This window comes from Eleutherodactylus coqui, chromosome 1, assembly GCF_035609145.1.
Source record: "Eleutherodactylus coqui strain aEleCoq1 chromosome 1, aEleCoq1.hap1, whole genome shotgun sequence".
Taxonomy (NCBI): Eukaryota; Metazoa; Chordata; class Amphibia; order Anura; family Eleutherodactylidae; genus Eleutherodactylus; species Eleutherodactylus coqui.
Window position 1 is genome coordinate 402,837,124 of NC_089837.1, and position 26,229 is coordinate 402,863,352.

The 26,229-nt window shown below is 39.4% G+C and overlaps 1 protein-coding gene across 1 annotated transcript in view; it reads right to left on the reverse strand.

Moving 5' to 3' along the window:
• HS6ST3 (heparan sulfate 6-O-sulfotransferase 3) overlaps window positions 1-26,229 on the reverse strand; it is a 583,569-nt gene that overhangs the window by 524,288 nt on the left and 33,052 nt on the right. The gene's annotated exons all lie outside the window — the stretch shown is intronic.

The window sequence follows — 26,229 nt, forward strand, 5'->3', positions numbered from 1 at the left end:
ATTCGTTACCATAGAAACAAAAAAGAACAGAAAGCCAAAGACTTATTAGCAGCCCCTCGTAATACTACATTTCCAGTGCAATAGCCAGTGGAGGGTAAATACCCAACCTAGCAAGCCTACCCCGAGAAAAATAAGTAACTAATTGAAAATTCCCATTCAATCACTAAAATCACGATATTAAAAAAAAAAATAATAACTTTCCTTTATACAATGCACACTTAATTTGCTTAAACAGGATATTCCTTTAGAAAAGAAAAAACTTTCAAAGATTATGAATATGACCATAGAGAAGGCCAGGATGCCAGAATTTTACATCCAGAAGTTGCAATTTTGATACACTCTCCAAAACTACAATATTTCGGACATGCATGCCACTCCCTGATGGGGCCTGATGTTAGGGGGCATAGTTGCGATCAGCCTGTTACATTTGTTAAAATGTACATCAGAAAATGGCTTAGATTATAGCAAAAGCCTACACCAGCTCCTAGGCAATGCTGGTTTCCAACAGGCAAACTGAGGTATCCCCAGATGAAACAAATGTATTATGAATCTTACGCCTCTCAAAACATATGTCATTCATGGTCGGGAACAGGGTTTACATAGTCTGGGGCATGAAATGCAAGTCTAAGTAAACAAGCCCCCTGTGTATATAGAAATGATTCAATTTTTAACAGAAGCTTTTTTCATACCGGGTTCCCAGGAAAATCCTTCAATTCTCAATAAAATATACTTGATATAACACTCAGAAAATCTAAATACCACAAGAGCTTATCACTTCCAATAAAGCTGGCTTTCTGCACAGAAGAATCCCTGAAAATATGGAATCCCATGAATAATCTAAATATAAAATAGATCACAAACAATTTATATTTCTATTCAATTTATTTTTCCATTCAATCTTTGAAGTAATCCAACAATAAATAGGGTAATGTACAAAGCAAATAAATAGACTCATAAATGAATGTGTATATATAATAAACAAATCAATGTATAAGGAGATGATAATTAAATTAAACTGATTTTATAATAACATACGGATCATGGAAACAAACAAAATAAAAAAAAAACTATTACTGCAACAGCAGAGTTAGGGTATAAACAGTAAACCCCATGCTGCAATGTGGTAACATCGTTGCAGAGGAAACTACTTGTGTTTATGAACATCATCAACACCTTGAACATTTTGCACTGTTGCACAGGTAAATACTTTAGGTGTAGATTCAGTAGTGCTCAACCATACATTTTATAGGTCAGGATCGGCAGTATAGGCTTTGTTAAAAAAAATAAATCAATCACTATCCCTCCTTAAGTAGCTGTAGATGTACATACAGTTTTATAGATTAAATGCATCCTGAAATTTTTTTGTGTAAACTATACATTTTGGGTCTTTTCTAGACCTTTAATGGCTTATTTGAATTTATAACAGATCTTTGCATGTTTTTTGAGTGAACAGGCTCTTCCTGGTAGAGGATGGTTGTCTTTGGATCAGTATTGTTTCCTGCTGCCCATGCAGTCCACAGTACTATACAGCATTCTGTGTCAATTGAATATCTTTCCACTTAATATGGCATATCCTGTGGATTTGCCATAAATTTCCAAGTTGGATAAACAAATCTAACTGTACAGGGAGAAGCATGAATAAAAAAAGCTATAGAGATACTGGCATTTTGGAGTTACCATTTTCAAGGCCAAATACACACAGCCATGTAAACTATATTATTCAATGGAGTGCTAAGAATACAAAACCACTGCGACAATCTACCCAATTCTATGAAATAGTTGTTGAAACAAATCATGGTGTTTAGTAATGATCATGTCTATATTGGAGGCAATGGCATGCAAAAAGTAGGATCGCAAGATCAAAAACTGCCCTTTGACATGAAGATCACGGAGCTTGCACCCCAAACGCCAGCCTGCAAGTATCTATCTGAGGTATCACTATCCATCCTCCCTAATGTCACTGTAGTATTCACAATAATAAAAAGGGGATCTTAAGCACAAGTAATATTTGCTGAGTTGATATCTTTAACTGATGTATCGCACAGTATAAAGTTCAAAAGTAGATATAGAAAATAGTATATAGCCGACCGTCTTAGCATGTGCTAGTAAGGCAATGATTCAGTGGCACATTAGTGTCATCTTATCACTTACTTCCAATGTACTTTGCAGATGTTTATCTCACTGGTAAAATAAATCCCGTTTGCTGTAGCGGCAAGTAGGTTTATCAGTACATTTACGGGATGGATTATATGAGACTTAAAGGTTTGTATTGATAGAACTGCTCATTAAGCTACATAGATGTCTCCATTCTTACTTTTCCTCAAAAGTCTTTAAGGACTCCAATTTCTTACTATATGAATCCAATATGATTTGGCAACATGCTAGCAAAACCCTTGACAGGCTGCAACGCAAATCACAACTGCTGGGCAAACACATATAGACACATAATGTACATATCTCCTAAGACAGTATTGTGAAATCATTTTTTTAAAGTTGGACATCTTATGCTAAACATGTCATATATGTCAAGCCAGGAGGAAAGGTAGGGAAGGACAAATCTGTGCATAGAACCTCCTACACCATAAGTCAGTACAACAAATGCTAATATTGATAGTGCTACTGGTTCTGCTGCCCATTTCCAAACAGTAGTGCATGCATCTGCTCTACTTGCTTCTCTCTGCAACATCTGTGTAGATTTCTTAAAGGGGCTGTCCACAATTAGAAAAAAAAGCTTTTTCCCCAGTCAAACAATAGTGCTACTGTTGGCTATAGCCCGTGTCTGGGATGGCAGCTCAGACTTATGTGTTCGCAGTTTTTGGCTTCTAACAATATAATCACATGTAGTAAGGTATATAAAATGAATACATTATTGGCCATCAGATTTATTGCTGCACTAGAAAGAACATATTATTGGTTATAAGTAGAGATGAGCGAGCGTACTCGGATAAGCACTACTCGCTCGAGTAATTGGCTTTATCCGAGTATCGCTGTGCTCGGGGCTAAAGATTCGGGTGCCGCTGCGGCTGACAGGTGAGTCGCAGCGGGGAGCAGGAGAGAGCGGGCGGGAGAGAAGGAGAGAAAGATCTCCCCTCCGTTCGTCCCCGCTCTCCCCTGCAGCTCCCCGCTCCGTGCTGGCACCCGAATCTTTAGCCCCGAGCACAGCGATACTCGGATAAAGCCAATTACTCGAGCGAGTAGTGCTTATCTGAGTACGCTCGCTCATCTCTAGTTATAAGTTAAATACTTGCATTTAAGCTGACAGATCTAATGTGATATCAAATGTGCCCCTATTGCTATTTTGAAATCAACTTTATAAAAAAAAGACATATGTTCAGTTCAAGCTCCACCAGACAGGATATATAGACAACTAAAGAACACCAAACAGTATGCAAGGATGTATTCATATGCTCCATTGTGACAGTTTTGCAATTCATAGCAAAATTGACATGTGTGTATGAAAATTGATATTTTTATACCCAATCACCTTGAACAATTGCTATCAGACAGAATTTGAGGATTATTATAATAGCTGAAATGATGGGTTATATTATTGTGTAATAAGTACATTGACATCCAGGGGCACAGCTGTACAAGATGCAGAGACAGCAGTCATCCCCAGGCTCTGGTGTCTGATGGTGCCCAAGGGCACCTCTGCTATATAGCAAGACAACAGCATTATAAATGGCACACTGTTACTAATGGTGTATTGGGCCAAGAGTTTCAAGTTATGCTCAACAATTAACCTAACAATTATTATTTGAACTGAGTTAAACTCAATATCTCTCCCCTCACCCAAAAATCATGGGTTCAGGAAACAAATATTTAGGCAGCTGCATGCAATGAAATACTATCCCTGTGCTTGTGGGTTGGCACAGAGGTAAAGAAAAAAAGGTCTCCACTGAATTTCCATGATTCCTGTAATTTGGAGAAGGAAGGGGATCATGATTAACTGCATATAGACCCAATTTAAGATTTCATTAGTTTTAAAAGAAATACTACAGTCCATATACAGAAGTATTGCAGGATATTGTAGAAGCAGTCAAACTATTGCAAGTTCAGGTCCCCTATGGGGACTAAAACAAACACATGAAAATAACTATAGTAAAAATATTAAAACTTCAACCCCTCCTTTTCACATTTCTCATACAAAAATAAATATATAAAATAAAAACATCATAATTGGTATTGCCCTGTCTGTAAAGACCAAGCTATTAAAATATATCAATTATCCTACATGGTGAATCTTGTAAGGAAAAAAATACATAATGATAGAATTGCAGTTTTTTGGACACCATGTCTCCTAAACAAACTTGAATAAAAATATTCAAAGAATCATATATGCACCAAAATAATACCAATAAAAACTACAAGTTTCCCCACAAAAACAAGCCCTCATACAGTCCCATCGATGGAAAAACAAAAAACTAATGGTGGTCAGAAAATGCCAACAGGAAAGGATTTCAAAAGTAATACATTAACAAAAACTGTAAAACTTTGGTATCACCACATTTGCACTGTTCTGCAGAATAAAGTTAACATGTCATTTTTGCTGCACCAAAAACACTGTTAAAACAAAAACCCAAAAAAACAATGGCACAATTATGTTTTCTTTTTAAATTTCACTCCACTTAAAAAGTTTTAAAATGTTTTCAATACATTACTGCATATATTGCATTAAATATTATTAAAAATGCAGCTTTTTCCATAGAAAATCAAACCCTCATACAGCTATATTGACAAAAATATTTTAAAAAGCTGTAGCTCTTGAAAAGGGGAGTTGAAAAAGCAAAAAGGGAAATTTGAGAAATGTGTTGTCTTTAAAAGGGCATACTGACTCTTGTAAGGGCCTGACCATAAGGGGGGCAGAAGTTTAATAGAAGAGCAGAACTCCCATTGATATCATAGAATATCATAGAATCATACAATGGTAGAGTAGAAAGGGACCTCCAGGGTCATCTGGTCCAACCCCCTGCTCAGTGCAGGATTTACTAAATCATCCCAGACAGATATTTGTCCAGCCTCTGTTTGAACACTTCCATTGAAGGAGAACTCCCCACCTCCCATGGTAACCTGTTCCACTCATTGATCACCCTCACTGTCAGAAAGTTTTTTCTAATATCTAATTTGTGTCTCCTCCCTTTCAGTTTCATCCCATTGCTTCTAGTCTTTCCTTGTACAAATGAGAATAGGGCTGATCCCTCTGCACTGTGACAGCCTTTCAGATATTTGTAGACAGCTATTAAGTCTCCTCTCAGCCTTCTTTTTTGCAAGCTAAACATTCCCAGATCCTTTAACCATTCTTAAAGGATCAATGGGAGTAAAGCCATCATTTTCACTTCTTGCCCTGAAGACTGATAACGACGTCTGGCCCCACTGCACTGACAGTGGGCCAGACGATCAGCTGACGGAATCCCGAGCAGCGGAGCCCCGTCAATCAACTACTATACCTATGCAGAGGATAGGCCATAAGTTATAAAAGGCCAGAATACCGATTTAAGGGGTAAAAGGGTTTGTGCCAAGTTATAAAATAATCCTAAGGATAGGAGGTAACTTTATAAAACATGGAGGTATAAACGCTGGGACCTCCACCATTCCTGAGATTCTAAAGGTCTCCACATGAATGGAGCGGGGGTCACACATGTGCTCCATTCATTTCAGTGGGAGCCTAAGAGATTGCCAAGTGCTTCTACTACATCTACAACCTTTCCCATGCCTTTGTTGAACTTTATGAAGATAATTCTTATTTTAACTGTACTATGTAACTACTGTTATATAAATCCATATAGTTAGTGCCCAAGGGTCTGCACATAACTCACAGAAGAGCAGAAATGGCCATAAACTAGAATTGTGACTGAAGAGCTCTGCACCATCTGTCTAGACTAATGTTTCAGATTATGTGATATTTGCATTGAAAATTTCCCCTGCAGCTGTCTTTCCCTTATCTACTTATTCCTCCGACATAAATGTCATACCACAAAGAGGTTCTTCTAAACAATCAATATTGTTCATCTTAATTGCTTTATTGTCAAGTTCAAAGGCCTTTTTAATCTATCAATCTTTTTACATGAAAGACTAATTACATTATTAAACAAGGTGTCAGAGATTGAAGCACTTTATACTGTATATCAGGGAAAGAAAAGGCATTCTTCATTCTATGTTTGATTCCCTGTCTTATAAATTATAATGTGATCGCCTTCTCTTATGAGGATTTCCAGTTAAATAAAGCATAACATAACCGGTAGAACATCATTTAGGAATATAAATAATGTGTCACTCAATAGCTTATAAACAGTTTTCTTTCATGCTTTCTAGAATCAAATGGTTGATGATAAGGAACAGTAGGATATTGTTATTTCATTAGAACATGTTCAAAATAGTTGTTCGGAGAGTGCATTCAATAATGTTGATCTCTATTATTTGGTGCTTACAAACTTATGTCACTACTAAAGATGTACATATAGACCAGAAACAATTTTTATGAGATATTTAGGAGTTTGGATGACAATGACAGAAGGGGAGATGGAAGTAGAGCCCAGGGAACACTCTGGATAAGTAGGATGAGAAAGGAGACCAGGAGACCAATTTGTTGTCCCATGAGATATAACAATGAGCAAAGTGAATTTTTCACTTTTGCCTGGATGTAGACGTTAAAAATGTAAGAACTTAGGTATATGTTATAGAAATACTTACATATACTATATAATAACCAAAAGTAGGTACAGATAGCAGAATAGGATCTCCAGAACTCGTAGCTTCATTAAAATATATTTCTTTATTCCATTACAGTTATAGGCAAAGGTTCTAGTTTTCCTACTCCTGTCCCTTTGCCTATAACTGTAATGGAATAAAGAAATATTTTTAATGAAGAGACGAGTGCTAGACATCCTATTATTCTATGTTCCTATACTGAGGCTGAAGCAGCACCTATCCCTACTGCATTGTTATATGAGACTGCTAGTTATCCCTGGAAGTGCTGAGCTGGTTAAAAACGTAACTTTCTTTATAATTGTTGATAATGTATTCTGTTTATGAGTCTTGCATTCACAATTTCAACCTTAATTTAAGATATTGGTTGATTCTTTTTATCCTTTATTTTTATAATGTGTTAGGACTGGCAAGTCCATATTTCAGAATACATATTGATAATCATCATTTTATTGGATCCTTCTCTTCAAATCTTGGGAATCACCACTGTGGTACACTGCTAACCAGGATTAGGGGGTGTTCTCATCTAAGACCACCCCCCTCCCCCATCCCCCCATCCTATGAAGTAAGTAAATATCCCTTACTCTCAATAATGGTTTGTTTGTTTATGGTCAATCACCTGGAGTGCTGAGCCTTTTTCACATATTGCTTATCTGCATTTCTACTTCTGAAATCCACATTGGAGTCCTATTGACACTCTCATTCTTTGGATATCTGACTGACCAGGGCAGGTTGGTCCAATAACGTACAGCCATTCTAATTGCGTGCACGGACTTCAGGCGTGACGGACTACCCCATACCGGGTGGCCTGTTCACACCAGGTAAGTGGCCTTTATTTTGCTCTGAACATCTATATACTTCCTTACCCCAGGAGCGCTGCCTTTGTTTACTATTTTTTAAATTTAAGATAGACGTACAATCAGAAGTTGGAAATATTACTTATCATTCATTTACTTCTAATCGTAAATTAGATGTAAGATATGCAGATTCTAATGTGTTCCTTGTAATGGTAAAAATAACATATTTCAAGAATTTACATCTAAATATATAACCTTTTAACATTAATGTAGTTGATTTTTTAACTTGAAAGATGATGTAGAATTTTGACTTTGCACTTTAACATATTATGTTGTACTATCAGGTAAAAATGAGCAAAGACTGCTTGCTAAAATAATGCATTGGGAAAACAAAATTTGAGGTCTGTGAACTCAAAAGCACTATCTTTCTAAATTCTCTATTTATCCAAATGGACATTTCAGGACTTCCCTAATGATCTAGTTATGTGACTAAAGTTGAACCCACATACCACCATCCTGGATAATGTCGAACAAACCAAAGCAGTAGAACCCTGTTTTGGGTTGAACTTTGCTAAAAGTTCAGTTTTGCAAGAACATTAACAGAGCTTTGAGCAAAGTTATATCCAAAACGGGATTCTACTAGTTTGATTCACTCAACACTAATCCTGAACACGGGTGTAAAAGATCAATAAAAGCCCTCTATAATACTATAACATACATACACCAGTTTTAAGGGTTTTGGTGAATTTTCAGTTCGGCTAAACCAAACTTTTCGAAAGTTCACTCATCAGTAAATAAAGGCTACGCATTGTGTAATGGAAAGCTAATCAACTTTTATTACTGTTTTTAAAACCTCTTCTTCAAATCATCCAATAGAAATTATCATTGTTTACTTGTGGAAACAAATCTTCCCTGGTTATGTGATATATTGGTTCCTGTTTGGCTAAAATTATGTTATAGTTATGAGAGCTCTGCCTTGCAATAAGCTGAGTGTCCATTGCATGACTACGACAATGCACAATGAACTTTTTTTATTGAATATCACCAAGCAAAGATCTTAAAGGGGTTATCCAGGGTTAGAAAAACATGTCTGCATTCTTCCAAACTCAGTGCCACCCTTGTCCATAGAGTTGTATGTGGTATTGCATTCAGCTGAGCTCCATTAAAAAGAATGAGACCTGAGCTGCAATACCAGACACAACCCTATGGATAAGGGAGGCACTAGATTTTGAAGAAAGCAACAATATTTTTCTAAACCTGGATAACACCTTTTAAACCTTTATAAATGCAAAAAATGTAAGAAATTTTCCAAAATACAAAAGATATATTGGAAAATTGTATAATTTTTCATTATGCAAAGAATACAGTATATACTCGAGTATAAGCCGAGTTTTTCAGCACAAAAAATGTGCTCCAAAGCCCCCCTCGGCTTATACTCGAGTGAGGTTAAAAAAAAAAACCTCAATACCCACCTATTAGCCAGCATTTGTGTCCCCAGCGGTGCGGCCAGCTCCTGAAGTCTTCTCCCTGGCTTGCTTTTTAAATCCCCGCCGTCAGTGCTGTGATTGGATCGAGCGCCGGCCAATCATAGCCGGCGCTTGATAAACCAATCACAGCCATTCAGTGATGTCATTCTGATTGGCTGTGATTGGTTTATCGAGCACCGGCTGTGATTGGCCGGCCTTCGATCCAATCACAGCGCTGACAGCGGGGATTTTAAAAGCAAGCCAGGGAGAAGACTGCAGCAGCTGGCCGCACCGCCGGGGAGAGCATCGTGCCGGGGACACAGACTCTGGCTAATAGGTACTCTAGTATAGCTCGGCTTATACTTAAATCAATAAGTTTTACCAATCTCTTGTGGTAAAACTTATTGACTCGGCTTATACTCGGGTCGGCTTATACTCGAATATATACGGTAACTTTTATTTTACAAAACTGGAATACTCGTATAAGACTGTAGGTTGCACTCTACTGTGACAATAGTACAGCACTTGTGTGTGTATCCATAGGCTGCTCTGTATTGTGATGATGTTGTACTACTTGTACTGTACATGTAAAATGTAACCTTCGCTTTAATCTCTCTTTTTTTAAAATAGTCTTTGAGTGTACTGCAAGGATGCACGTTTTTTGTATGCTTATATACAGGCTGTGCGATGTCTGGGATGTGTTGCAGTTTGCTAAATTTTAGTGTATTTTCTAAATAAATACTTCCTATTCTGTTTTTTCAAAGCTGTTGGATTTTGTAATTATTATATCTACAAATTATAATTAATGAGTATCTTTTCTGTCAAATTGTGTATAGACCCAAATTGTAGCTGCATACACTGTTATAGAAAGTATCAAAAAATAGTTGTGTCAGAATATACAGTACAGTGCAAATGTTTTAAGCAGGTGTGGAAAAAATGCTGCAAAGTAAGAATGTTTTCAAAAACAGAAGTGTTAGTAGTTTTTTTGGTCATTTCACAAAAGTCAAAGTGAGGGAACAAAAGAGAAATGTAAATTAAATCAATATTAAGTGTGACCACCCTTTACCTTCAAAACAACATCAATTCTTCTAGGTACATTTGAACAGAGTTTCTGAAGGAACCTGGTAGATCATTTTTTTTGTTTTTTCCCCAAACATTCTGAAGAACGAACCACAGTTCTTCTATGAATGTAGGCTTGCTCGAATCCTCCTTTATGTTATCCCAGATTGACTCGATAATGACCGGGATTCTGCGGGGGCCATATCATCACTTCCAGAACCGCTTTTATTTTTGAAGCTCAAGATAGTTGTTAATGACATTGGCTTTATGTTTGGGGATGTTGTTAGACACCTTCTATTTTTTTTTAATATTTTGAAAAATATACACAGCAGCTTAAAGGGGTTGTCCCGAGGCAGCAAGTGGGTCTATACACTTCTGCATGGCCATAATAATGCACTTTGTAATGTACATTGTGCATTAATTATGAGCCATACAGAAGTTATAAAAAGTTTTATACTTACCTGCTCCGTTGCTAGCGTCCTCGTCTCCATGGTGCCGACTAATTTTCGCCCTCCGATGGCCAAATTAGCCGCGCTTGCGCAGTCCGGGTCTTCTCCTCTTCTCTATGGGGCTCCGTGTAGCTCCGTGTAGCTCCGCCCCGTCACGTGCCGATTCCAGCCAATCAGGAGGCTGGAATCGGCAATGGACCGCACAGAAGCCCTGCGGTCCATGAAGACAGAGGATCCCGGCGGCCATCTTCAGCAGGTGAGTATGAAGACGCCGGACCGCCGGGATTCAGGTAAGCGCTGTGCGGGTGGTTTTTTTAACCCCTGCATCGGGGTTGTCTCGCGCCGAACGGGGGGGGGGTTTAAAAAAAAAAAAACCCGTTTCGGCGCGGGACATCTCCTTTAAGGGCTGGCCAGATTTCCGCCACAGCTATTAGGTTCTATTGAACCTAATAGCTCAATGTTCCCACTGTGGAATTCAGTGTACCTAATAGCTCAATGTTCACACTGCGCTGCCGGCTTCCATTGTAGTCAATGGAAGCCACCCGTCACGCTATACTTCCGCTGTCAGCACAACGGAAGTATCGTGTGAATACGCATCCCCGCCCACTGCCGGCCGCGACATGCGCTGTACTGCACATGCGCGTCGTCTCATCAGGCGTTTTATGCAAGATGGATTAAAGATGGAGTTTTAAACTTAAGAAGACTATTTATCTGATTGACACTCCTGATGCTGCTGATCTACTTTTTATTGGATGAACTTTGGTTGGATGTCTGGTCCACATCCGTAATTCAGCTTTGCATCTGGAGCCTGGTGAACAGCTCTAGTGAGTATTTTTCTCCTATTGTGGAAGTGCCGCAACAATTCTCTTTGCTTGGACGGTCTCATCAGGCGGAATGCGCACAGCAGATCCGGGAGGTGAGTATGGGGTTGGGGGCACCGTGACGGACTCCACTGCAATATTTTGCTAGCGAAGTTCGTCACAGCCGTGGGCATTAGCCGTAAAACTTTTACACAGTACTGTATATATTGTAGGTTTTGAGAATGTTTATGTGAGTCCAGGGGAGTAATGCCATTAAAATGATGTAAGGAGTCTGGTAGGCCATGCATTGCTCCCTGAAAAAAGCTATGTAAATGAGTAATGAAATAATGGTTTCGCAACATCTTCTATCAAAGATAGCTACCCTATGAGTCAATATCCAACATTTTAACAGGTCTTGCAATATGATTAGGAAACTTAGCTAAACTAGAATACCCATCTATATACAGCTTTTTCACAGCACCACACGGGACTACCATAAGGGTATAGAGTGTCTTATAGGTCATGCAATGCTTCCTGGGAAAAAAGAAATGCAAATGAGTCATGGAATCATCCTCCACTGCGCCACCTATTGGAAGTTAGTTACCCTGTGAGTCAATATCCAACTCTTGCTGTACATAAATAAGAATGCTGCTTTGGCTTTCATCCCTAGTAATCTTGCTAGACCTCTTGAAAGATTAAATATTAATTCATAGGGTAGCTCCAGTAGGTGGAACTGTGGAGGCATTATTCTATCACTCATTTACATAGCGTTTTCCCAGGGTGCATTGTATAGCCTGTAAAATTCTCAATACCGTTCTCTCCACAAAGAGAAACATTACACCCTCCCGACCTAAATTGATGGCCTCTCACCTAGCCAATCCAAACCTTTCTATGCGCTAATGAAGAACAAGAACTCTGAATCAGCTGTATTATATACCGTAGTAGAGTCAATTGGTTTTTACCATTCATTTAGCTAAAGGGTTGCTTTTTTTAGCATTCATTTAGCTAAAGGGTTACTTTTTTAGCATTTGTTTGGCTGTAGGGTTAATTGGTTTCACTTAACTGAACATCATTGACATTCCTTAGGCTGCCTGTCCACGGGCGTTGCGGTATCCTGCGGCGGATCTCTTCCATGGGAGCCGCTGCCCGGAAGCAGGAGCCGGCAGACAGATCTCCGCTGTCAGCCTATATGACAGATAGGCTGACCGCGGAGTATCGCTGCAAATCGCAGCTTGCTGCGATTTGCCGTCCGCTAGCGGAAAATCGCAATGATTCTCCACTCGTGGACAGGGAGGCTGTGCTCTCCATAGCAATGCTATGGAGAGCATTCACTGCGTTCCCCGTGGTCGGATTATCACCGTGGGGAACGCAATTCAAACCCGCCCGTGGACAGGCAGCCTAACGAATGAGACATGTGCAGTGTCTCTACAAAATATAAGAATAAAGCTCTACCTTACAACAAATAGGAGAATAGCAATAATAGCAAAAATGCCTCATTGGATAGTTTTGTAGAAAATTCATGTGTCGTCCATAGTATATATGTTTGCTTTAGACAAAGAAAGAAACACATGGAATGGTGTTGATGGAGTCTACTTTCAACCTCTGAGGTTGATAGAAATTGACATAACTCCTCCTAGATGGATCTTGCCACATTTCATGGATGCTGAGTATAGTATTGTATTGCCTTTGATATCCTGCTGATATATTATTTACATATCCTGTTTACATCTTTTATGTCACGTTTGATTATATCTTTCTTGATATCTTGGATGTCTTTCTATGTATATGTTTTTTTTCTCCTCATAAGATATGTATGTACATGGATATTCTGCTTTGGCTTGCATCCCTAATAATGTTTCAAGGCCTGTTAAAAGATTGAATTCATAGAGTAGCTGCCATTTTAATAGATGGCACTGTGGAGACATTATCCCATCACTTATTTGCAGGGCTTGTTCAGGCAAAGTAAACATTGGTCAAAATTAACAACAGTAAACATCATTACCATTTTTCCTATTCCCTAAAGATCTAATCAAGCAGACCTAGTTGTGTGAGTCATCAATGAGTTAATGAGTTTTGTAGTGGGTACAAAATATGTTTTTCTGTATAAATACAATAACGTGATAGTCATGAGGTTGTTCATACAAGGTTCATGAAGGATGACAGTAGTCCTCCGTGTTCTTAAAGGATTTTCCTGTAAGATATGTAATTTGTTGATAGAAATATTATTTTCTACTCTAGTGATGTACATAAGACCAAAGTGTTGGAGTTATTTTTCTTACCGAGCACTTTATTCATAAATTAGCAACTCCATTCTGGTCCTGATCTCCTGCAAGACCACGCTATGAATAATAGAATCATACAGCCTCTTATGTATGGACTGGAAGTCAGTTTTTCCATACATGCCTATGAGAGCCTCAATGTGACTTTCATTGGAACGCAAAGAGAAATTGACTTCTAGTCTACATATATGACACCGATTCTGAGAGTCAGAGTGCAGTGATCTGAGACAGCAGAAGGAATGGGGTGGATGATTTATGAATAAAGCGCTTGGTGAGAAAAATAACTCCACTGCTACACTGATGTGCCAAAATTCAAGGGACAGCATAACGTGAATTAATTATGGAGTGGCGTTACCTCAGATGATGGCTTGAGAATGCCCACACCTCTATATGTTGTGAGATGTTACCGGGTTCCCACATGCATATCTCACATATCAGGGCAGCGTTCTTAAGCATATATGGGTTATGGGAGCAGAAGAACCAGCAAAATGCCTCTGTTAACTCCATGACACCAGACACAGTGTCTCACATGGGCTCATGAGTTTGCTAGCAGGACCCTACAGGATTGGCAGCATGTGTTGTGGTCTGATAAGTCATGTTACTGATTGTTTCTGGCTGATGGTAGAAATCATGTGTGGCACAGACTCCAGGAAGCTATGGATACCAGTTGTCAACAAAGCACTGTGCAGACAGGTGGTGATTCACTACTGGTGTGGCTCAAGTTTTCATGGCATTGGTTGCGTTCACTGGTCCGTCTAAACGTGTCATTGATTAGTTCTCACAGAATTTCACTGCTTGGTGACCATTTGCAATTCTTTCTGTACTTCATGTATCACCACAATAGGGATGATTTTCAGGGAAGGGCTTATATTTCAAGGCCTTCCCGGAAAATCACTGCGGTGGTTGCCTGCATTCCACTGCTTTCAATGGGGCGGTTGCAGCGCTGGCCCCTTTGAAAGCAATGGGAGGAGATTGCAATCCTCTGCCACAGTTGTGACAGCTGTGGCAGGGGATTCCTTCATCCCCACGGGGAGTCCCCTTGTTATTGAACACTGTAACAGTGCTGTCACAGTGTTCAGTGATGAGGGGACTCCACGCAGGGATAGTTTAGGCATAGCATGGACCTTGCCGCTGCATGGATGTCCTATCTTTTGCAGGTGCGAGTATTTTGCGCCTGTAAAAGACAGACATGTGAACACTACATAGGGAACCAATGGTTCTATCAGACGCGTTTTTTTTGCACACATAGGGGCACGCAAAAAAATGCTCGTCTGACTTTGCCCTTGGCACCTCATTCAGATGAGCGTGTTTGTGTGAGTACATAGGTGCGCACAAAACCGCGCATCTATTTAGAACCATTGGCTTCCTATGATGTCTTCATATGTCTGTGTTTTACAGGCATGTAAACGTGTGCACCTGCAAAACATAGGACATGCGTGCACTGCATAGGTCCATGTCCCAGTGTTCAGTGACAAGAGGACTCCCGCAGGGAGCAAAGAGTCTGCTGCCACAGCTATGGCAGAGAATCACGATGTTCTCCCATGGAATTCAATGAATGGCCGAGCGCTGCCTGTGATTGGCTGAGCGCTGTGACAAATTACAGGCAGTGCTCAGCTGTCATTCAAAGAATGGCTGAGCGCTTAGCCAATCACAGGCAGCCCTTTCAGCAGGCGGGGATTGAAACTGACAACCCTTGTGGGTGCTTTAATGGCTGCCCTAAGTAGTTATCAGCAAGCATCTGTAACTATGATAACAAAGCATATTAATCTACTTCATGCTAAATGACAACTCAAGTATTTACACTTTTTGTTATTTTTTTAAGAGGAAATCTCTCTAAATAGCTAAGGACAAACCAATTTTTCATACTCAGTATATCGCATTTATTATTTAACACCATGAACAGCCTCGGCTGCCCGCCTTGTTTTGTGCTGTAACGAGTTGCATTATGTCAGCATTAGCTGCTTTGCTGTAGCTGTATATTACTGATGAGCAGTGACACAAGTGACCTTTACATTTCCCTTCAGTTTGGCCAGTTTATTCTGTTATATAAACCAAAGGCCACAGTGCATACCAAACAAGTAGCACCACTTTACAGTAATCAATATTCATGAAAGGGATAGCTTTCGAAACCATTTATGAAAGGAAAAAAAAGCTATCCATCTTGTCTTTTGGTTTTGCTCCAGTTACAGCATATCAGCAGGAAAATAACTCTGAAATGAATAATGATTTAGTGCTTGCAGAAAAAAACGTAGGATAGATGTTTGAAATGAGGGTTGCGCTAAGGTCATGAAGAAATCTCCACATGATTAAACAGTTTGTTTGTTGTTCATTCTGTCAACAATACCAAATTATACTACAAATAATTTTACACCTCATTAACATATTTTTTAAATTTATTCAACATTCATCTCAATGTTGTTTAACTACGTTTCTACTGAATCATCCATTACAACTAATGGATTCCTAGACAATTTTATCTACTAAAGTAAAGCTCCATTAACTTGGAACCTCTCAGTTTGGAACTCTGGCATTTGGCATTTGACAAAGTTAATGCTAAATAAGTAGAAAACCGTCCAGTGGTCTAATATTTGTCAATGTAAAAGCCTAAGTGGCAGAAAAGGTGAAAACCTCTTTGCATGGATTAGTCATGTACAAGAAATAACATGCAAAGTAAACTTTGGTGAACTATATGATTCCGGAGGTCAGTAGTACAACAAAAGTTGTATTTCTAGCACTTCATAGACCCAAAATATATGGAATTGTTACAGTGCGCCTGACCTGTATGTTTAAGGGAGCCTGCCACCAGGTTCACACTTCATGAATCATGGGCACCATAAACACAGGACAGAGATGCCCATTGACACTATGTATGTGTTATTCTGACACACTGTGAAACAAAGCTCTGAGTCAAAGAGGTTGGCCGTACTGTCCTCTATCCACCCACAACATGTTTACTGACAGCTCTCCCCCCATACACAACAGGGGAGAGAGCTGTTAGTCAACATGTTGTGGGTGGGTAGAGGACAATGCGGCCCACCTCTTTGACTTAGAGCTCCATTCTGGGTCAAATTTTATAGTGCAATAGGCATCCTGGTCTTGGGTTCATGCTGCCCATGGTTCAGACAGCAGTTGCAGTAGGTTGCTTCAGAATATACAGACAATGTGCTGTTAGGCCTCCTGCACACGGGCGGATCGGACCCGCATGCGGGATTCCCGCTGCAGAGTAACGATTGCAGAATGGCGTTGGGACGGACGGCTTCCATCGACTTAAGGGCTCAGTCACACGGGCGGTATCAGCAGCCGATGCGCCTGTGTGACTGAGTCCGTACTGCAGGTTGAAGACAGCCGTACCTCAAGACGGACGTCTCTCTGCAGCGCTGAAGAAAGAACACATGACCGGCAATGAAGCCGGTCACATGTTCTTTCTCCCGGCGCTGCAGAGAGACGTCCGTCTTGAGGTACGGCCGTCCTCCTCCTGCAGTAACACGGGCGCCGATGCGCCCGTGTGACTGAGCCCTCAATGAAAGTCGGCAGTGCGTAGCTCACACAAAATCGCAGCATGCTGCGACTTTTCCCCCACGAGTGGAAAATCGCACTTGATTTCCACTCGTGGGCAGAAAATTGCGTTTTCTAACAGCATGCTATGGGCTGGATTTGCTGCAGAATCCAGAGGCGTAATCCCGCTCCGAATTTCGCAATGCAAATCCGCCCGTGTGCAGGAGTTCTTAGGGAATTTACTGCCAGAATGTATCTATAGGTAATACAACAATGATAAAAATCCTGCTAGCTCAGGTCTAGTATTGCATTGATTTAACTCTCAGAAGAGTTTTTGCATAATAATAAATAAATGAAAAGTTTAGCATCCATAGCAGAAAGAGTGATTGCCATAAACAAACAACAGGCTCTAATCCTTTTTCACAGTACATTTAACATTTTTCCTCATGCTGATTAGATTTTTTTGTTGTCCCCCATGCAACTGAACACTACTTATAACAGATGACAATTGTCACGCAGATTGGCAAAATGCACAAAAAATAATAAATCTACAGGACACACAAGGGAAACTGTTTGAGGTAATTTTCATCAATTTCTGACTCGCTTACATGATTCTGTAAAATAAAAACTTATTGTGCTATGATGTAAAAAAAACCCTATAAAACACAAATCAATTACCAATTGCAGGGCATGTGAAACATCTAGCCACATAGAGAGGCCGTTCTAGTTCATTCACTTTGGACTGACTAAATCATGTCTCCCATAATCTTAATGTTCTGCAGTTACCTTGTCTTAAAATAGATATAGCAGGGGTATGGCGCTGAGAGGACGCATGGAGACCTAGCTCCTCTGACTTTCGCCTAATTTTGGTGATATTTGTTTATTATCAGACCCAAATCCCCCTGTGAGTAGCTATATCAGCTGCCCTGTACACCTGCACACTTTGCAGTGGTGGCCAGTGGTGTTCATTGTTCGTCCTTCCTGGGGCTGAGCCATAGCTGCCAGCGATGACAATTTCTGGTGGACATGGGACCGCAGCCCTTGGAGGATCCCAGAGGCTTCCCAGTGGTCCTCTCCAGTGCTCAATCCTTGACTGTTGGGGCTGGCGGTCCGCCGTACTGAAGAGCAATGGAACGATTCTCCATCGGTTCTCTTTTGGGCCCAACTCACCTCACTGAAGAGGACACTTGGATTTTCCCGCAGGTGACTGCACCCCAGAGACAGTGGCTCTGCCACAAGGAGCACATGGAGAAGCGCTGCGTTATCCCCTGGTAGGTGTAATAACCAGAGGGAATAAACTATGGCATGTACCCATAGATTATCCCTTCTCTCAGCTTTTAAGAAAAAAGTGCAATTAGTTTAAGGGAAACAAATACCTCAATCATTTTATTATTAGTGAAGTTGATTTGAATGCCACATTGATCCACATAGCCACACATGTTTTAGAATAGAACTGTTTAACTGCTGTACACACAGTTAAGCCAGGCTCACACAGAAAGATTCCAATTGTGGAATCTGCAATCAGCGTCTGCACAGAAGATCTGAGGCAAAATGCAGGCATTGAAAACACATACTTTCACTTTTTCGTTGACTCTCTCGAATACAAATTGCGTATTCCACGAGAAGAAGAAAAAATCGCAGCATGCTCTATTTTGCCGTAGACTCCGCGCAGACAGCCTCCATTAAAATCAATGGAAGCAGTCCGACCCGCAGCCCATACGCAATTGACATTGTGTATGGGCTGCGGGTATCCAAGTTATCGCCCTGTATTCCTGTCTTCTTATAGGCTTCTCTTTGCTCTAAGGAGCCTTCTTATAAAAAGAGATCTCACATCATTACATCTGGTGCCCTTCAGATGGAAATTTTCTCTAACGATTTGCAATCTTACCAAGGTATAGATAGTCCTTAACTACTAACACAATGAAGGAATTGCTTTTGTCACTTAAGAAAGACATGTCTTGAGATATGTAAAAGATTTCTTGCCAATTACAGTCTAATATTGATCACCAAGACACATGCACAGCCCATGCCAAACAAAAAACGGGCAAGTTTTCCACCACACATAATGAATTAGTGGATGCTCATATTGCTTTGGAAGAGGAGGTTTCCTATCTGTGTGAAAAAATAATAGACCTTAAGGACAAATCGAGGAGAAATAATATCAAATTTCGAGGTATTCCGGAATCTGTATCTCCAACAGATCTCCTTTAATATCTACTCAAACTTTTTCAGACTCTGCTCCCGACCTTATCCTCATTTGAGTATGCTGCCATCAGTAGAGCCCACAGGATCCCTAAAGCTTGCTCTGTCTCAGAAAATGCTCCAAGAACTGTCCTGGCTCAAATTCATTTCTACCAAATTAAGGAGAAATTACTAGCTGAAGTTAGACATAGAGGATCTCTGCCTGCTCCATGTAATTCTATATTGAGGTTTCCAGTGACTTTGCAACTCCACAGACAATTCTCCTCAGTTACCTCTGCTCTACATGAAGCCAACATTAAATACAACTAGGGCTTCTACACTAAGCTTTTTATTTTAGGGAACATCCTATGTTGCAGAATCTATAGCAGACGGATAATCTCTTCTTAAAACAAGAGGTATTTCTGTTGACCAAGCGGCAGCTCCTTCAACAAGTAAGTCCTCACCTCGAGTTACGCAAGAGTAGTCCTCTATTTGTAAGAATGGTCATCATTCTTAATTAACCATTACTTTAATGATGTTGCTATCTTTATCTGCCTTTTGATACTATTTACATTAAGAAGTTACTCAAGGTATTTGAATATGCTAAACCCCCCCAATTATTATCATTCACCTTTGGTGCTTTGTGCAATTGGTGAACTATATTATATTTCCAGTTCTTTTACTTTTTCTCCTATTATTTTAGTTTTGGTTATTATATTCAAGGGTCTTTCTACATGTCCACCACCCTTTTAACATTTTTATTTATATGTACATAACGACTATAACTGTTACGTCGGTGGAGCACTAGAGCACCGCGCCTCAACGTGGACGCAGGGAGACGTCCTAACAAAACAGCAACAACACTCACAGTATATGCTAAAACAGATTATAACACTCCAGGCCAAGAAAGAAGGAGAAACTAGTCCCTCACTAATTAGGGGAAGTGAGGAGTCTCTACTTAAAAGCGGGGTAGGCGTCCTAATAAGGATGAGTGTCCTTAATTTACAATGGATTGCCAAGGGCCTCCTGAGCTTAGACGGTCTCAACATACTATAATATTGTAAATAAACAGTAAACAATAGGTAGCGCTCCAGAGGGTGGATATATTAAAAATTGGTAAATTAATAGAAGAAGAAAGGACTCACTTGACGTTACCGGATAACTCCTAAGGGGTACCGGTACGTCTAAAGGCCAGGATAGCGTATAGCCCTAGTAGTTCCCAGGGTCACTCAGGATATTCAGGTTCCAATACGCCGGTCAGTTATGGCATCCCTTCGGGAGAGCCTCGTGGTGTAATTCCAGGTATACACAATTACTAGGAGATGTAAATGAATGATAACAGTTGGTGAAAAAGTACCAGCGCTCCGGTGTATATATAAAGATAAAAGGTATATAGGCAGAAACTTACTTCACAGGGGTGCCTTGTCCTCGGCACCCCTGAGTCCCAGATAGCAAATGGTATATCATGTTATCATAATATTGTAAATGTCAGACTATTAAAATAGAATGCAACTGATCTCTTTACATATTGTCAATTGGTGCTTCCAACCATTATGTTTAATAAAGTGTGATGACCACAAAAGAACTCTGATAAATTACTGCAGCTTGCACCCCTACAACATGTAAGGTCTATACCAAGGCCATCACTGGAAAAAAAAAACCTTAGTAACATTGTGCTTACTCTAGCTGCAGTTCTATTAACATCACCAGTACACCAAGGATGTCACTAACATGCTTTTATCTTTACAAGTTTATTAAGCGACTGACAGTTACAGAAAGACAAAGCACAGCTCAGCAGAGTTTTCCATCCGACCATAGTGATCACTTTACGTAACTCCTGTCTCTAAAAATTTATTGAAGTCTCTACTCCATTGTTATTAATATTGAAGAAAGCATTTCATTCCTAGCAGTCAAAGACTTGCAAGAAGAAAGAATGGAAAATGACCCTCCACTAAGCTGTGCTACTGGACAAATGGAGAGCATTTCAATACCATTACATCTGATTAATATTCTATGTGATCAGAAGAGGCAAAGAGGGGAGACTTGTGTCTTGCTAGATCAGCAGTCTTCTTTAGACTGAAGAATATGTTTGAGATTTCCCTTTACACTTAGCGAATGACTCTATTTTGTCTACAGTATATGCTGTTACATTATTTTCTTTGGGTTTCTTTGCATCGCTTCACTTTAGATACCATTGTTTAGACTTTGGGTGTGAGTTCTATATAGCAATACAAAATTCTTGGCTTAGCTTTTTTGCTACATTTGTATGACCTGCTATATCCTATGAATTTTTTAATGATACCTTATTTTGAGACAAATCATGAGCCTGGGAGAATCACTGCTTATTGACTGCAGCAGTCACATGCAGTGAATCCCAATGTTATCACTGAAGGACAATGACAAGCGGATGCACCACAGCAGTTGTGCTGGAGCCTCCGCACCGACCTCTGTGTAGTGGTTGGCGCTTGTAACTGCAGGCACGGCTCTCATTGAAATCAACGCAAGGTGTGCCTGCAGTTACAAGTGTCGGCCACTATAAGGAGGTTGGTGAGGAGGCTTCCGCTCCAATCTCTGTGTACTTGGAGTGAAAGTCTCCACGCCAACCACCCATGTAGTGGCCGGCGTGTGTAACTGCAGGCACAGCTTGCATTGATTTAAATGAGAGCCGTGCCTGCAGTTACAAGTGCCGACCACTACACAGACATCGTAGAGGAGGCTTCCGCTCTGACCTCTGTGTTATTGCTGCGCTGACAGCATGCACCCGCTCAGCTGATCGGTCAGGATGCGATCAACGGACCCCGGTTGATCAACTATTGATGACCTATCCTGATGATAGGTCATCAATAGTATTCAACTGGAAAACCCCTTTAAACTTTGCACACAACAGCCTCCTACCATTTTAAATTATCAAGACAATAATTGATACATTTTATAATTAATCTATATATTATTTTTAGGCATATAGTTACAGTCCTTTGGATTTTTCTATTTTGTTATCATCATTTGTAAAAAGTACCACCTTTGTACTATGTTTTTTCTCTGCAGGATAAAGATCATGTTGTTACCTGCAGTGACTGAATCTCAATCCAAATTTCCTAACAGGACCCACAACTGTCATATAGTACTGGTGTTCTCTTATGTGACAGCAGGGCCATTGGACTCCCAGACACCAGGGAGTGGGTGTGCTTTCAACCTATGCACCCTGTTATGGTCTTGCCTCTAGTTTGGAGGTACCTGGGATTAAAGGTAAGGAATCAGCAGAGGGTATAAGTTATATGCGATTCTATGACATTCTTCATTAGCATGTTCTCTCTTGTTGCAAGAGAAAGGATATAAACCTAAGAAAGTTGCAAATGAACCATAATTCTCTTCAAATGTCCTAACGGCATTGGCCAGGATTATAAAAACATGGCAGCTTTCTTCCAAAAACAGCACCACGGCTGTTCACAGGTTGTGTGTAGTATTGCAGCTCAGCTTCCACAAAGTAAATGGAACTGAGCTGGAAGACCAGACATAATCAATGGACAGGTCAGAGCTGTTCACAATGATTATACTATATGCCATTTTGCCCTATGAGATACATGTTTCCACTATATGATTTTATGGTTTATGTTCTACCAAGAGATTTGCACATACATATATAGAAGTGCATATACATACTCTCTTGGGTGATGACATGCAATTTATTTTATTTATGAGCCTTTTTTTCAGCCTTTTTTCTAATGTCTTCTCATCATTGACATGCATATTAATGTTTTTTCTTGTTCCCTCCCTCCCTTCTTTATTCCTTCCTCCCCCCTCCCCTGTCTTTCCTACCATAATGTTTGTACCATTTATTTAGACTTGTGCTTGAGAAGGGAGCTCATCTATGCTCGGAAACGCATTGCACCATACCAACCCCAGTTTTTTGATACTGGTCTTTTACTGACTGTGTCCTAATAAACTGGAATTTTGCAGTCTAGCGGATGTTGGCATTTGATTATACACGGCGATCTGGGACCATATAAGGTGGAATTTCACCCAGCCATCCACCAGCTAGGTGTTCTCCCCCCTCCTGAGTGAGTACCCTCTTCTCCTATCTGGGCTTTTCAGTCTGAGCACATTGGGCCATACTCTAACTGTCCCCCCCCCCCCCCAGCACCCATTTCACATATGGGGGTTTATCTTTTTTCCAAATTCGCTCTCCCCTGATGTGGATCATATGAGAACTTGAAGAAGCTCTCCCTCCCCCTATGACCTATATTGTCTTCCGAGGCACTGTCTCCTCTTCGTTCTTCTGAATGATTTAATAGTTTATTAGCGCATTAAAAAAACAATTGGAAATATTAATTTACAATAAAAAAGTAAAATTTCTTCAGATTAAAATGATGAATCCTGTCATACATTCTAGAGAGAGTGACTCATCCACTAGAGGTGGTCCCATAATAAGGTGAATGCACAGACCATCTCACACAGTAGATTTCATAAGAAGCAGGAAACCTGTCAATTTACAAGGTTGTAATTGAAGATGGAAAAAAACAACACTTTACTGTTGGCAGAGCTTATATTTTCTACATGGTTGTTAAAACTAGATATGGTTTAAAGTGACAAGGTTTTCCTATTCAAACATTCTATTTTATATTAACCAATGCGTCATGTTGACTCATTAAACATATGACAGAATGTATCACTGAATGTTTCGACTGAGCCGGCACACTATTTTAAACCAACAACACTATCTACATCAACATATAGAGAATTATGTCTTTATTCCACAACAATAATGTCTTTATTCCATTTACAATTGTTTTTTGCACTGGAAATAATGTATATCCACTCCTGGAAATGTGGTGGGGCAAATGATTTTTAGTTCATTTAGAGACCAAGTTCATCATATTTGATTAGCTACAGAAATAGAATAATAATTTAAGTATGACTATAGCCTTGGGATCAAAAAGTCAACAATTGATGCACATTTAATGTTCCTAAACTTCTAAATAAAGTCATATACATACTCCATTCCAAGACAAGTAACAATTACTTAGGTCTGTCTATTCAGCATAAAGAGCATAAGGCAACCCATACTGTTATTTGGTGAAATTGAGTTTGTATTAACCTCCAGTAGTTTAGGACAAGCTCGATTGGTTCTGAAGGAGAAAGACATTACAATTTTGGATGAACAGGGCTCATTCTAATTTTATTGGCTGTTGCTCTTGTTCTAACAGGACTATTGGCATGCTTATCATGTTAAAGATATGATTCCCATATAGAACCAGAGATATAGGTGTTTGAAGTTGGGTTGGGGATACTGAATTTATAGCAGTCAGTTTCAGTCAGTGTATGCAGAGCAGAGAGAGGGGAAAGGGGTATCAGCCAAAGCAAAGAATGATGGTAATTCACCTGTATATCTCCCTGTTCCTGGAGAGGGGTGACATGAACGTTTGGTCATGTTATTACCCCAACATCACTCAGAGAGCATATTCGTCAGAAAAAGAGCAAAATGATAAGAAGTTGCTCATCTAATCTAAAGTTTAAAAACTTTTCCCTTACACAAGGCTTAAAAAATTTGGGGGAAAAGGAACAAAAAAACTACACACAATTGGTATCTCCACATCCATAACAATACGCAATATAAAATATTGCATTTATCCAGCACAGTAAACGCCATTAAAAAAATCTGAAGAAAATGACAAAATAGCAGTTTCTTATCTCACTTCACCAAAACAGGAACAAAATGAAGTAAAAAGTTGTACTGAAAAATGGTAAAAGTTAATAAAACATCTGTAAATTTGGTGTTGTCATAATTGTAATAACCTGTAGGATAAAAGCAACATAATAAGTATAGCACACTGTAAATGCCATAAATATAAATTGCAAAAACAACAGTGAAATTGCTTTTTTTTCCTCAATGTCTCCAGCAAAACAAAGTTATTCAATATATTATATTTAGCCGAAATTGGTTCCTATAAAAACCAGAACTTGACCCACAAAATACAAATAGTCATACAGCTAGATTGATCAAAAAAGTTAAGACTGCTGGGACACAAAAGGGGATATGATTTACAGGCTCGTAAGGCTAAAGGGAAGAAACAGTGAACAACATATATTCATCAAGGATTGAGAACTGTCTCAAGCCTGCTGAAAAGGTCCTTCTATATTTCCATCATTGAGGTATAAGTGAGTAATTCCAGAATGATTGTTTCAATCACACAAAAATATACAGCAATGTAGATATTTTTGGACTCCAATACTGTACTTGATATGTCAGCTTCTTTTAAACAAAAGTTAGTGAAATTCTGGAGAGGAAAGAAAAATTACCAGGCTTCCGAGAGGCGAACATTTTTATATTTATATATTATGCCTTAAGCGTGATCAGGGTTTTAGCTCTGAAATAAAACAATTACTGGAACTAAAATATGGTTGATGGATTTTCTTTATTCTAAAGACAGCCTAGATCATATGCTGCCTAGATGAAATTTACCAAAAAGGTCCAAAGCCAAAGATGTGAAATATATTGTATTTGAAAAAAATTGAAGAAATACAATTCAAAGTCAATGGGATTTTGTAACTTCAACTATGTATTTGGTTTGGTCATGATGTACATTTATTCAACGTAGTCTAATAATTGTGGCACCACTGATAAACAAGTGTTTGGAAGAATCATAAGGGTTGATTAGAGGGAAAATCAAGAATTTTCTCCACAAATAAATTGCATTCTAACTTAATGGAGAGAATTTATCAAGGCTTGTGGTATAAAAAAAGTAGCTAATTATAGCATGGGACATATTTGCCCCCAAATTGTTGCAACTTTTGCCCTTTTTGCATTTCTTTTGTCACCAAAGTGGTAAGGAAATTTGGCAAAAACAGATTCACTAGCATGTCAGATTTGAATTTCTGGTGTATGTGTAAGTGGGTCAGAAACGTTAACCCTGTGAATGTTGAAGTAATATTTAATAAGGTGTAGTTAGGTAGGGCGTATAGATTGTCAGCTGTTGAAAGAAAAATATCATAATTCCCAT